This window comes from Anopheles darlingi, chromosome 2, assembly GCF_943734745.1.
Source record: "Anopheles darlingi chromosome 2, idAnoDarlMG_H_01, whole genome shotgun sequence".
Lineage (NCBI taxonomy): Eukaryota > Metazoa > Arthropoda > Insecta > Diptera > Culicidae > Anopheles > Anopheles darlingi.
The window spans coordinates 17467092-17479591 of record NC_064874.1 but is presented as its reverse complement, the minus strand read 5'-3'; the positions used below and the strand labels follow the sequence as shown (position 1 = coordinate 17479591).

Below are 12500 nucleotides of genomic sequence, written 5' to 3'. Positions count from 1 at the left end.
ACGCACACCGGGATCAATGTCTCTGTCCCTACCCATCCCCAGTCCATGAGTTCGATGGCTTATTGGGCGATCTTTAAACAAACTCACTAATGCTTCGTACGATGTAAATTCAGTTTCAGACTTAAATTAAACTTGCACCGAACACAACAAGCGAAGCATATCGTCACGTCATTGAACTGCACCTCGTATGCTTCACCTGAGCCATAGCGAGCCATGGTAAGATTGGGGGATAGTTGATTATTCGATCGGGCCCAAACGATCGAAGCTAGAAAGTGAAAACTGGAATGTGGTCAAGATAATACGAAGGTTTACAACGTTGCTCGAGCTCCAGCCCTCTTAAATATGCTTAAAGTAGCGGCCTGATGGATACATACATAGTATATTGCTTCGCCCCTTCCTCCTTATTATGCGGTCGAGGGTGGCTCATTTCGACTGAAGCACACATGCGTGTTACAAGATCATTAGATTTACTTCCTCTGGCTACTATGACCGGTGCGGGGTAAATCCCCTGGCGGCCTAAGCCGCACACCATGCTGCTGCTACTTACTAGGCGTATTAATTATTCCATTGCACTCACAGTTCGTAGCTCGCAGCTTATACCTTTTAACGATTTTTGGTGAAGCTAGGGTGACCCGTAAAAAAACTAACATAGTGAGATTTGACAAAAGTTACAGTTCGATAGATTTTTTGATCGATTTTTGATAATTCAATTTCTTTGATTATCGATTACGTACTCGATTAAAGCATGACGGATTTGCTACAACAAGTCGTGTATAGTTGACCTATTTTGAATTAAGAATGAATTACTATTATTATTATGAATTATATTACACTACAATACTGAGCAAATGCGATCAGATAAAACAACATTGGTGCACATTTCAGCCATTAATCAGAACAGGACAAACAGAACACTGTGAAAGTTATTACTTTTAAGAGTAATTACACCTAATTGAGTAACATCTCGATCAACAAAAGTCCGCTTTTACCCGAAGAATGCAAAAGAAAACGGCTCGAGCAGCTAATCTCGATGAAAACTAAACGACAGTCACTTCACCTGATACCATTGCGGGTTATGACATTTGCTGGAGCACGGCCATGGCTAGCACAAGGTAACATGGATGGCAATTAAAAGAATTAACACCCGGAGAGCGAGACAAATCCGATTCGCTTGCCTGCGGGCGGCAAAAGTGTCGTTCGCTGTCAATCAGCGCGTCAAATTGCATTATCACTGCACGGGGGACGGTGAGATTCCGGGAGGAAGCAACACTAATCGAAAATCGTCATCGTCCCTGTGCATCAACCGTTGTAAAACGAAAGAAACTGGTTGGTAGCGCATACCCAAGAACGCCGCGAGTGATAGTGTATTACCCTCCCTGTGGGAGGTTCATATAACGTCAGTCCCCTGATTCTTCGATTGCTCGAGTGGCATTAGTTGAGTAATATCGAGAAGATAAACCAGTAAAAAAAACAGGTTAAATTTTTCGACCAGATACACTTGAATGAAAATGGAGACACTTAAAAGGAGGGGAACAAAGTCTCGTAAGACGTACGCATACTGCGAGGGAAAGAATATGATGATGGTCCCGATGAAGCCACCACATCAAGGGTTGTGATTGCTACTTGATGTGCCAAGAGTGTTCTAATCCAAATTGAATCCATTCCGAACACGGCAACGATACTGAAATTCTTCTGTATTAGTATGAGCAGCAGTAGCAGCATCAAATGTTTGGAACAGGACCCACGATGCATTTCATCACGAATCACTCTCTCTTGACAAAATCACAAACACTTGTTTCGGGGCAGCTGCCACCAGCAGTCGTTATAATTAATCCCCAAACTGTGGAGCAAGCGCAGCAAGGATACATGCTGTACACCTCCTGTATGTCCTTCAGCCGATGGTTTTTCACGAATTTTCCGGATTGAATGAAATGTAAATGGTATAGAGGATGCTATCATACGTTGGATACTGGATAGCAAAACATATGCATATTTGGTGGTCTTATTTTTGCAAACATTACACTTTTGGGATCCGTTATTAAACCGGTGCATCGTTGACTCGTTCACACACATGCAAAACCATAGCATGATGATGAGCACACTAGGTCACCGAGGTGGAACTTTCTGCACGGACAACGTACCAAACATTACACAGGGACACTAACGGCTTAAACAGAACAGGAACATTCAAGCGAATCATGTTTCGCTAGGATGCACCCCACGTAACAGGCTGCATCGAGTTCGGTTGACCTGTAAATCGGTTTTCATACCATCCCACGGGATGGAGAAGAGATGCACATTCTATGGCACTAGTAGGTGGTCCGTTCAGCAAATCAACAATTCATGCTGAGCACCACCGATTCCATTGGTGCTTCAATCGAAGCTTCAAAATACTCGTAAAGGTTAATTCCGATCCAATGAGTGAATTCATTGATGAATTTAAATTTACAGCCCAATGCGGGTGACCGATGACCTATTACTTTACACAACCGGCTTACAACCACCGCCACCACAATTCTGCATACAGCATTTCCGCCCACCTCATACGCCGCGGTCTAGATTGTCTGCTGGGGACACTACAACCTTGTGGTGGTTTGGTGGTGAACTGCCCTCTCCCGGGGAAGGCAGGCAGCGGACGTTTGTAGGCGTTGGTGGGTGTATGGATGGAAGGTAAACGGCGGTGAACGCAAATCTAGTGTGTGGAATGTGAAGGAACGGTGACAACAACCCCTGTTCGTCGATCCGGTACCATATGTTGGGTTCACGCAGCTTCAACACTGATGTTGGTTTTCGCTTCCTACACTCAAGGAATCGAAACCGTGCAGTGCTGCGACTAACTGAAACGTTACTCAAATGGGGCACCTGGTAACAATAATGCGCTCGATAACAACGATCCTGGTTGAGGTTGCGATTCTCTTTAGAAAGAAGCCTCCTCAAACACAACTATTGCAATATTGCAGCGTGAAATTTTCAAAAGTCAATCCCCAATATTGAACATCGATCGCTTCTGGAACTTTCTGTGGTGAAAATCCTCGAAAAACCCACGTGACGTGTATTACCATCAATTCAATATCGTCATTGAAACGACCAGCAATATGCGTAGGCGAAGAACCGTTCTAGGAATCTCCCCCCATCATCGGTGATAATGGGAAACTGATTTTTGCGATAACAGTTTTCTTCAAAACATGTCCACCTACGGACGGTGTTGTGTATCGCATGTCGTGGCGTCAATATTATCAACCAAAGGAAAAACCTAAGGCAAAATTACTTATTCCGGTATGAACAGATGCTACGCAGACAGCAGCTGACACCGTCGCAGACAGCTGGTACGTATGCTTTACAATGACGTACGTACCATCATCAGTACCCCATAACTATTCCTCTTTCTACTCTCTTCTCTACATCACATTAGCATGACCTTTCATGCTTTCCGCTTTGGCAGTAAAATTGCCAAAACCCACGCAATCCGACCGTTCCACGAAACAAATCAATCCCGTCCGAAACCAACGCCGCCATTATCTCTCTTCCACATGGTACCCCCTCTGGCTGGGGGAACTGGGAGCCAATGTGACATTGCACATGGCGATCCTGCAGCAGAGAGTTATGGGTAGGTTAGTAGTGGGCGATAGCACGCTGATAACGAAGCTCCCCCTTTCCAGCGCATGCCAACAACGACCGTCATCTGAACTAATGAGCCATTCACATATCGGACGGACGTATACGCGGGCGTTGGTGGAGTAGTGCTAGATAAGCAGGAGACGGCAGCAGAACGAAAAAAAAATTATCAAACATGTAGACCCGGCCGTTCAGTCTGTGGACCCCGGTCGTCCGTTACTCATGTATATGTTATGTACGAAATGCAGTTTTGCAAAACTTAACTCCTTCGCAAGGGACTGGCGTACCATCGCGTTCTTGGTCTAACTATCGAACGCGTCGATAGCGCGATGACGCAGAAGGGAAAGGTCTATTTCAACCGAATGGAACCCGGCAATCTGTCACCACCCTTGTGCGGTGGTGACGCGACCATCGATGGCCACCGTTGTGTACCGGCAGATATGAGATGAGAAAGGGATCCTACACACAGTGATAGGGCCGGCCCGGTCGGGCATCAACAACGTCCTGGCGTTGGAGTGTTAAAATAATAAAAATCAGTTGGCGAGCCAAGCCAAAGCCATCTCTTCCCTTTAAGCGCCAGATCCATCATCATTCTCCCTACTGTGCCTGACGCCGCCAGCTGTGGGCTAGTACCATAATCGCAACATTGCAGGCCTTTACGTTGATCGATGTGACACGGTAACAACAACAGCTGCTGCTGCTGCTCTGCATAGTTACCGCCCGCCGCCTGCTACTTGTGTTAAACCAGGAAGCTGTCGCTCGACATGCCGCTTTACGCGCGGAATACGGATGTCTCGCTGGAGTGCTCCACAACCGTCACCCATCGCCATCATCATACTCGACGACCAATGAGCAATTACCCACCCCATCACCGGGGGTCTGCTGCTGAAGCTGTTGTCAGTGGTGGTGGCGTCGGTAGACCATTCGGTGCAGCGCAGCAACGAGCTTCCAGACACGGTGCAATAAATCCATCGATTATTACGAGAGATGTAGGCTTCACCAGCAACGATGATGATGCTGATGCTGATGGGATGCAACTGACACATCGGGAACGATCTGCTGGTGCTGTCATCGTGCGATGAAAGGTGGCGGAGTCCCGGAGTCACATACCGGTGGGTATTAAAGTAACAACAATCATCGCCATGGCATCCATTTTGTTTTCATTAACCTTCTGATTGATGCAGTATGCGGTTAAATGGACCACTCAAAGTGCTATTAAACTTTCCTCCCATAAGGTGGGTTGAGTTCTTGATTTTTCGGATGTGTGGCCACCCAGACTAAGAGAGGAAACCCTCAGAATGAACTTCAGCAACATAATGCACGAATGCAGCCGGGAATCTAACAGTTTAACACGGGATCGTCGTGCAGGTGGAGCGATCAGCCGAAGATAGAAATAGCTCGCACTACACACACTCTCCGGTTGTGTACACACCACAGATGTGGTATCTGCTCGCGACTCCATCACGATAGTTATGAATCGAAAACAGACAGCATAGGCTGAGCCATTGGCGGCGTAAGGCACTGATGACGACAGGCCAGAGATGGCGGCGTCTACACACAAGATGGAATGTCGGCAGCATGATCGCAGGCACGACACCAGACGTGAGGTGCGCACACATGAGCGAAGGCGGTTCGACGAAGCGACTCAAACGGCTACCAGCAACCGCCGGTCCCATTTGTCGTAATGCAACAAATCTGTTGTGGTTCGTTGTGGTAGAACGACCGACGGACGGTGCCGCACACCGATGTATACCGAGCCACACCTTTTGCATGGTTGCCCCGCATCACACGCATCCCCTGCTCTCGCTTGGCGCACAACGGAAATAACAATATGTAGAATCGTTTTCTGTTTTGGGTGGGCAGAGGGTGAGGCTAAAAGCGGTTCGTAGGTTAGTCGCATTTTTGTCTTAGTTCGAGACTGGTTGACCTCATTCTCGGCTGGGTAACGCTCGCTGGTCGCTCATGATCTCGGATGCCATCTCTGTCACTGAGCAAGGAATTCCAAATACAATCGGCTTTCGGTTTGGTCACTGGCTGAGAGATTGCAGCAGCAATAGCACCGCAACACCGGTCATCGGAATGCAACGTGATAATGTGGGGTGTGTACGATGCAGCCGGATGCCGAGTCTGCACCGAATCAAGAGGCAAACAACGAGTCTGCAACTTTGGCCATCTTTGTGAACATTCTCAAGCATACTAGCATTGTTTGGTCAATAACAACGGGGACATTGTAGAGGAATTTTAAAATGTTAGACTATGACTTGGCTTGGCGCGACCGGTCCATCCCGCCCACCAGACAGCTGTCGTTCTTTCCTTTTCTCCCTTTTTCGTAAGTTATCCGTTGTACGGTAGAGTCGTGCGTGACGCACATGCACAATGTGAGCCAGTACAAGTCGACGGATGACTACGCTCTGCCCAACACCAATGCGATGTGGAGCTCTACAAACGGTGCAGTTGGTAAAAGCTCTACTTGACCCGGCGACACAGGTGTTACTCCGACACGAATTTTCCATTTCCAACATTGCATAACTTTTCATTCTGACAGTAAATTGAATTTGCACACGCTGCGCGTCATACGGTCGGTGTGTTCAGCAGCAGCCAGGTGGTAACAGAAATTAAATAGAATTACGAATCAACGGACACGCTCCATGAGATGAATCATGAGCCCATGAAGCGTCGACTCTACATTGCAAACGGACATGTGCGAGGTCTCTATAAGCTGAAACTCTTAAAATGGTTTCCTTGCTTTTTTCCGAGCCCACCGCCGGTGCCGAATCCTCCGAATAATTCGATCATACTGTCGCACCGAACGACCAACCGGTCCCAAGCAAACAAAAGCAAATGTGTTAATCTCTATTTACGATCCGCCCTGATCCAAAGCATAAACAAACACACAGAGACACGTGCAAAAGCACGCACACATCAGCATATGTCAATCAATGCAAATTTGATGTTCACGTTCAACGGCGCAAAGGCGGATCCAGTCCGGCACAAACCATGAAAGGGTAGTAGGCGACCACACTCCACACCCAAATAAAACCGAACCGATTTTCTTCAGCTAACATATTTTACTTTAGTTTGCCTTTCGTTGCTTGATTTGTCCAACCCATTCACAAGCCGTTGTTCCACTACCGGAAGCTCGCCCCCTTTTTTACGTGCTGCATGTGTGTGTGTGTGTTGGAGAGGATTAGAAAATCGAATTGCAAACAACCGCAATTTGCCTCAGAACCGCCGACGATGAGGCGTACGGGAGAAGAAATTGAGCGAAGTAGGCTGCATGACGTAAACCCTGCCCAAAGACTATAAACGGCATCGACCCTTGGCAGAGCTGCCCCCAGTGGTAGCTGATCGATCCAATTTCGCTTTCTTTTACGGCTGACTCGGCCCTCCATCACAGGCGGAGGCGAGACATTTTTTTGTTGCAAATGCATAGCACAAGCGACCATCTCTATCAAAAGGATGTTGGCATTGGAAACAACTAGCAAAATTTATGCCCCAAGGATAGGGAGGGACAGAACCTACCGCATATTGTGGTTTATTGCTTTTTGTTTCTCCCACTTGGCACAAGAAATGGCTTACTTGGATTAGAGATCTGTGGCATAATTTCGGGTATGTGTTATCATTCACGTACTAAGATTCCTCGTCGATACGACCTGTTACGTTGGAAGATGAAAGGTGAGCTTTTTTATATGAACCTGAACGGTCAGACCACATCTACAGGGCATGAACAATATTTAACAAGCTCAAAGAACTTGTACCTGCAGCGTATTAAAACTAATTTCTAAATTGATGCATCTTCAAAAGACTTTCCTCCTCTCGATCTTGCAAAGGTTTGCACCTTATAGGAAAAAATCCCCACTTCAATCGTTTATATCCTGGACAACTTAAACTGAAGTGACTTCCTTTCTATTCCGTAGCCACATTCTACGGTTACGACGATAGACACACGACCTTAGCAGCAATCCAATATGCAAATGGAACGAGGAAAACGAGAGAAATCTTTTTGCTCTCAATCTGACCACACAAAAAAAGCATTTAAAGCCTCCGGTGAAGCTTAGAGAACGGATGGCAGGGCCCCCGTAATAAGTAAATAGCAATCTGTGATGTCCTTTGCGCCTTTGATGTCCTTCGCTCCTTGGCCCAAGTGATGCTGCTGGCCTGCCGGGAATCAAAATGTCTAACCATCTTTCTAATCCCCGCTAAAAGCATCCTTTAAACCGTCCAACGACCAGTATCCGCCACAACCTACGCGCCATTAAGGTAAAGGTGCCAAACTCCACTTCCTCGAGACTCATTCTAGACAAATTAAGATTCTTGGAGTTGAATTGAAGAATCTCTTCTTCGACAACCCAGCTTCCGTTCTGCTTCTATACAATCCTATGTTCTGCTGTCGTTAACCGCAAAGTTAAGTATCGTTTATCTGACATGAAACGTTCTTCAGAACTGTTGAGACACTTAGACTTGCTATTTGCACAGATACACAGCAATTTCATATGCACGGCAGTTGAATATGGATATCTTGAGCGTGACTTCCACACCTGCTGTTTCCGAGCCATGAAAGACTTTAGAAAAGAAGGCGACCACAGCTAGATCTTACTAAAAGACTACGACTCTACCTTACTAGAGGTAGAGAACTTCTAACTGCAGGCTGTCGCCGTTCGCAGCAACCCTTCAATTTCACGCCAATTTCCTCTTTTACTGTCTCGTTCTCCGAGCACTTACAAGGATGACGAGGCAAAGGGATGAGTCAAAATAGAACCAAACACGTGCCCTATATCAATAGACGTGCCTTCAAGCGTTTCAGGACTACTACTCACACGTTCTAGCACACATCGACCAGGAGAGACACCACAAGGAGATCCTTTATTGTGGCATAATCTATTCAAACAGTATTCACCAAAGCCCGCACGAGAGGTTATGCTCGGTATCAGTAAGAAATTTGCTTTGCAAATCGCAATCAGAATAAGAGATATTATAAATAATTCTAATTCCCGTTCACATTACGATGCACAAGAGACCGTGGACTGCACGCAAAGTCTGGTGGTTGATTGATTCCTCTACAGTCCACACCTTTTGGCCTTATGACTGTCTGAGAACAACGCGACGGAAACGGAAGTAGGCGAAGATAAAAAGCATTCATCCAGGTGCGATCCCTGCCTTGTTTGCCAAATATCTTCCTTTTTTGCACCTCTCTTCTAGCATATGAGATGGGCATGGAGCAAGCGCAGCTGACGGGAATATGCCTTCCTAGCCAGAGCCAGCAACAGGTTCTAAATGCCACGCGACAGGCGCCTTCCGTAACCTACACCGTGCGGACGTCGTTCTCGTTCCATATTTTGCTCTTTTCTCCCGAGCACGAATATCACACGAGGCCCAGGACTAAAGCGTTCTTTTTGGGAGGAGAGATTTCACATTGAACCGTTTGGTTCCTACATTTCTTTCTATTCGAGGAAAGAGTAGTCAGTGTGAAGTTAAAGTTGCATGGTTTAAAAAAGGAATATTATATTTAGTTTCTCGTTGAATAAAAATAATGTTTATGCCGTTACAATTAAAGGAATTACAGTGATCCTACTTAAAGTAAGATCAATAGAAACAAATTTGCAACAAGTAAGCGTGAACCCTTGTATAAAACTAAACCCAAGATGGCATCCATTTTCGGTGTTATCGCAGCATTTAGTATAAAACATTATGTAAAGCTAAATGTTATGAAGATAAAACCGGTAATATTCCTTTAAAAATAGAATCGAAAACACCAAATGTCCAAGAAATGTGCTTATCATCCCTGAGTTGGATTGACCCTTTAGCAAGTCCTTCCCATGTATCTTTTCCCATCCAGCAATCGTCCATTCGGAGCTAACCGACTCTCTACACGAGCGCGAGAAAGCTGAAAATGAGATGAGAATGAAAAAGGCGAGAATGTCAAATCCCATACATTTGTGACAGCCTACTTGTATCTTTACATTTCCATTTGTATGGGATTTGACATTCTCAACTTTTTCATTCTCATCTCATTTTCAGCTTTCTCGCGCCCGTGTAGATGAAGTGTAAGGCATACTCGGTTTGTATCACCATGCGTTCTTGAACTGCACGTTATTGGGCTTGCGGCTTACCGAAGGAGACAATGATTTAATCCTCTTTGCCGCAACACACACACAACACAGCCATATTATGAGCACATTTCTCAGCAAATATTTTATTCGCCTTCGTTCACTCCTCCAGTCCTGACAGGACAAAGAAGCACCGGCGAACACAGATGTTTTATGTTCCCCGTCCAAATGTTGTCGGTAGAGCACAATGCAGCAGAATTAATGTCACTCACAACCTCTACTGCAGCGTCTAAGCGCCATGGAACTAGACCTGAACTCTTGCTTATGGCGCTCGCCCGCTTATTGAGTTGTTTAAACGCCACCGAGACACCAGCTCACTGAAAGGTGCTGAGACGACACATCCAGAACGCTTGTAATCGCATCATCACCATCGTCAGGAAGCAATGGTAGAGTGTGAGCAATGTGCACTAGGATGAGGTGTCTGAGGAATGGCATCTCATCCATCATTCAAATGAATATTTGAAAAGAAAAAAGCTGGTTTATCGTCATGACTCACACCAGAATGGCAAAGGCAGACTCCCATTACTCACAGATCGATCTCATTACCGTGCGACCCCCTCTTCTGAATCCGGTGGTTGGCGCGTTATTTACCCTTTCAATATTTACCTCCAAAGCATTTGGTGAACCTATAAATGTCGGTCTTTGAGTCATCATCGGTTCACTCGCTCCCTGTTACATTTTTTGGAGCAATTCCAAGGCTCCCTCTTACGGAACATGACACCCTTTTTTTTGCTACTACTGTTGCCGCTGCTCCTTCACTTGTGCCACAGACGAAACCATTTACTGGTAAAACAACGTCCGCAAAATGTGCATGTGCTTATCGACGCCATAGAACCGGGAACACTCATGACTCACTGGGGCTTGCGGTTGGGACCAAGGGCACTAGCGAAACAGACGGAAAGCGCATACGCGTAAAACATTGCAGAAACCTATCAACTAGAGGGCGAAACCAGCGGAAACTTTCATTCGATAAAACCACACTATTTCTTGGAAATTGGAAATGTATTATAAAACGAACGTTTCGATATCAGAATGTTAATAGCGTCTAGCGAAGTCAGCAGAATCTACAACCAAAGAGAGAGATGAAATTGAAAAAAAATCCACAATCGCACGGAATGCAACTGAAACTAGGAATAGCAGGCACCAGATGCAGCTTTGTTTATCCATCTTTTCCCGCATCATCGAGTACTAGTGGCCGGACGCAGTTTGGCCGTCATGCGTCAGCAACATCCCCAGCCCAGCACGAAATGTTGCGGAAATGAACGTCAAAAACAGCTGCTTGCATTGGCTCTCTGCTTGAAAACACTAACCAAGGGAAAATGCGAACCGAGGAATCGTCCCAGATGTTCAAATCACTTCTTACTACAAGTTAGAAAATGATCGATTCGTGAAACGATTCACCACAAGGTGGCATTTCTCTACTAGGTCCATAACATTTTAATCAAACCCCTTAACCAGCAGTCCCAGCTGATTCCATGCTGTACCTAATCAAGTTTTCTAATAAAGAGTTAGGGGTAGGTGGGCAGCATGGCAGGGACGGTCATCATAACCACCAGTGCCAGTCCAAAAATCTGTCAACCAGAGGGCAATCAAGCTCACCCACCCATCAGCCCTGGTGAGATTCGAAACCCAAAGGTAAGGAGGAAAAGGGCAAAAGTTTGTGCAAGGGCTCATGAACCCACAACCGGTGTAGGAGCTACCAACTACTCCTACCAGGAGCACTAGTCAAGGGGTAATGGTAGAGCCGTGAGGGGAATCACGTTGCTCCCCAGGTGCGTTGTTCAGAAATCTCTTGAAACCAACAAAACAAGAGCACCAGCAGAACAAGCCCCAGAGCATCTGTCATCGGGCATAGAGTTTTTTTTTATATTTTCAAACAATACCCCAAACCGCCGGTCTATGAATCCACCACCAGCGTTCACACACCTATCGTAGACCCCGAGAGCTGTTGGTTCAAATTAGAAGATGTCAAGATGAATACTCCAATTGTAGAATCTCTGTCTCAACGAGTGCCACTGCGAGTGCGAGCTGGTGCCCGAAGCAGCTAACTTGCTTCGGGGGGAAATTCTCATTTGGCTAGCAAACTCTTCCAGCTGATGACAGCATATCAATCTTTGAAACGACCTAGGAACAAGCGTGCACTTTTACCGAACTCAGCAGCCATCATCTTGGTTGGCTCATAGTGATTGCAATGCTACCCCTGATCAACTAGTGGGATTAACAACCGGCTACTAGGATTAACAACCGGAAGCAAGGCTATGGTAAACCCGTTACGTAACTGTTCCTACCCCTTGTAACCCCTTATTCCATCGGACCCCTCCTTGTGTCGGCCACATCCTTCCGCTCATCTCAGGTGGATGAGTGAAAGTTTGCCAAAAACCAAATGCCACCAGACCACCAAGCCGACAACCAGACACCCCAGCCCAGCGGAGCACAAAGCAAATAATAACTCGAGAGGGGGAACAGTACCGAGAGGATACTGCTACAGCCCGAAGAAGGAAGCACAGTACAAATATCCCGAGCTACCGGGTTGCCTGCTCCCAGAGCTACAACAAAACGGCGGAGTAGTGTCGGGGGTGATTTAGAAAATTTCATCAAAAGCATTCCGGCAGCAGCTTTTTCACGGTAACGGCACCGTCGAGCCAGCCAGTAGGATGTATCATGGTGTGGCTGCTGGCAATATGATCCATCGGGCATCATTGCCAGCGATGGAACCACTTTGAGGTTTGCGCCACAAGCTGGTACTAAATATCCTCGCTGAATACTCGCTGGGCTCAA

The 12500-nt window shown here is 46.3% G+C and overlaps 1 protein-coding gene across 1 annotated transcript in view; it reads right to left on the bottom strand.

Moving 5' to 3' along the window:
- The window catches only part of LOC125948213 (ras-related protein Rap1), a 25319-nt gene that overhangs the window by 4450 nt on the left and 8369 nt on the right, over positions 1-12500 (bottom strand). The gene's annotated exons all lie outside the window — the stretch shown is intronic.